This window comes from Penaeus monodon, chromosome 8 (genome assembly GCF_015228065.2).
Source record: "Penaeus monodon isolate SGIC_2016 chromosome 8, NSTDA_Pmon_1, whole genome shotgun sequence".
NCBI classification, from domain to species: Eukaryota; Metazoa; Arthropoda; class Malacostraca; order Decapoda; family Penaeidae; genus Penaeus; species Penaeus monodon.
In genome coordinates this window covers 56,493,905-56,496,404 of record NC_051393.1, presented here as the reverse complement: position 1 = coordinate 56,496,404, position 2,500 = coordinate 56,493,905, and positions in this window count along the sequence as shown.

Genomic DNA, 2,500 nt, shown 5'->3' with positions numbered 1-2,500 from the left:
TAAGAGTGGGGATGTGGGGGCTGTCGCAAAGGGGAGGTTAATTTTTTATTTTAAGAATTCAAAAAATTACAACAAAACCAAAAAACGAACTAGGTTAAAAAAAAGAACGAGAACACAAACCAAACAAAAACTGAACAAAACAGGGGATAGGGGAAGGGAAAAAGTGAAAATGAAGGAGTAGGAGGTGGCTTCAGAGGATGCGGCCGAGCCTAAAAATCTACATCCATTTCTTCTTCCCATGCCAAAGAAAAAAGATAATGGCCTAATCCCGGTCTCCGGCCGGAACGAAAGATGGTGTTGAGTCTATCCAGCCAGTCGGTATGTCAAGCACGGAGTGTGTTAGCCTGTTTACAGACCAACCTACGCGAGTAGATGTTCAGAGAAGCTTCCTCGTGGAGTTCAGATGTTGTAATAAATTGATCCCATTCTACCATATAGATCCATCTGAGTGCTTTATTCTGAACAAGTTGGAGTTTGCACTTGTTAGTGTATTCTGTTTGTGTGAGTGCAAGTAGTGTGCATGTGAGGAGAGGTTTGATCAGTGTTTTGTATAGATGCAGCTTCATGCCTGGGGCCGCAATTTTAAATCAGTAAAGCGAACGTAAGATTTTTCTAGCCAAGACAGCCTTTGGAATTAATATGCAGGTGAAATAGAAAGTAGGTATCAAAGGTTAAACCAAGGATGGTACAAGAGGATCCGACTTGGAGAGGTGCTTGTAGTCTGTCGAAAGTGTTGAGGTAAATGTATGTTGTCATAAGGAGGAAGTTTTCGTGGTCTTACAAAGAATACTTTTGCTTTTGTCACATTAGTCTTGGTACGCCATTTATGGTGTCCAGTTCATCATTAATGTGCTGAACGACACCTGAAAGTGTATTGTGTCAAACTAAGTGCGCACAGTCATCAGCATAGAGGATAGTGAGTGAGTCTGTGTGTGTGGGGTCTGGAAGGTCGTTTGTGTATAGTGTATTGAGTGTTGGGCTGAGTATGCTGCCCTGAGGAACTCCAGCGTGCATTGAAAGGGTACCTGAAACTTTGTTTAAAATATTTAATTTTATTCTGCGATCATCAAGAAAAATGCATATATATATATATATACAAATATATATGCATATATATATGCCACAACTGTGAGATTACTCAAGACCCTCGGTGATGTGTACCTCACTCCGAATGGCGGGCTTAGGTCATTCCCGATTGGCTTGCACACCACGTGGGGGAACGAGGGTATCGGGCCTTTACATCGGCACGACACAAAAAAGGAGCACCAAGCAAAAAATCATCAGTTGTCCATGAACTTTAACCTGTGTGCTCCCTTCCGCAACGTGACCTCACCTGCTCTGCTGGCTCCTCTCCCTTCTGTTTTGTATATATTCTGTAGTGTAGTGTAGTACCCTTAGCAGTAAAACTTTTTGTATGTTTCCTCTGGTATGTTCCCGTTGACCTGACCGCTCTGATTTCTTAAAGCGAATCTTGACATTGGCGACCTTGCCAGGAACAGACGATCTGGAAAACGGCACCATGAGAAACTACGTGCAAGAAGGTAAACTGCTGGGCTTTGAAGGGGCCTATTCAGGAGCAGGAGAGGATCAGACGCGAGCAGCTGGCTCATTACTACCGGAAACGGGAGGAACAGAGGCAGCTGTGGGAAGAGCAGCATCACAAGCACTATGGAGGAATGGGGGTCCCCTTTTTTGTCCTTGCTCTGGCCCTCCTTATGCAAGGGAGCACGTCGTCCGGGCAACTCAAGTGAACTCCCGGGAGTAGAAAGCTGGCCAGAGGAGCGACTGACCACGGAGTCGCACATGGGCGCGATCCATCTGCCCAAGGAACCGTCACAGCGGGAAACCTGACGGCAAGACGGACAAAAGCGAAGAAAACTCTCAAGGAACGGCCGTCGGAAGAAGCAGGCGCGGTCGAGGAAGCCTCAGTCGACGGTGAAAAACATGCCAGAGGAAGCGACTGCACGTAGGTCGGAGGAGCTGGCCGCCATTGCATGTCAGCTTGTGCAACTGGTAGGTGCGGGATATGAACTCTAATGACCAGTTGGCATATGTATATACATATATATATACGTATATACACATACACGCACATATATGGGTGGTTGCTTCATGCTCTTAGTGATGTGAAGCCATTTTGTGGTAGCCAAGATAATGTTAAGTGCTTGCATGCTCTCTCGCTTCCAGCTGCCACCACTGGCTCGCCCAGTGCAAAAAAGGGAGCAGCTCTGCATAAGCCTTCCCTGCCAGTTCACAGCCACTCCGTTATCGAGACTTCTGCAGTGCCTTCTTGTGGCTACACATGGAAACTGGGCACCTTGCAGTTCCAGGTTAAAATGTGGGGGATCTCGATACAGCAGGAGGCCCCAGAGGTATGGAACCATGGCCCACCGGCGTTTGGATACGCCCTGGCTCCGTAAAAAACCCTGCCCCTTAGCCACCCTGGGGTAAATGGGCGAGCTGAACTCTAATCCCACCTCACAAATGACTGCAGTCTGCA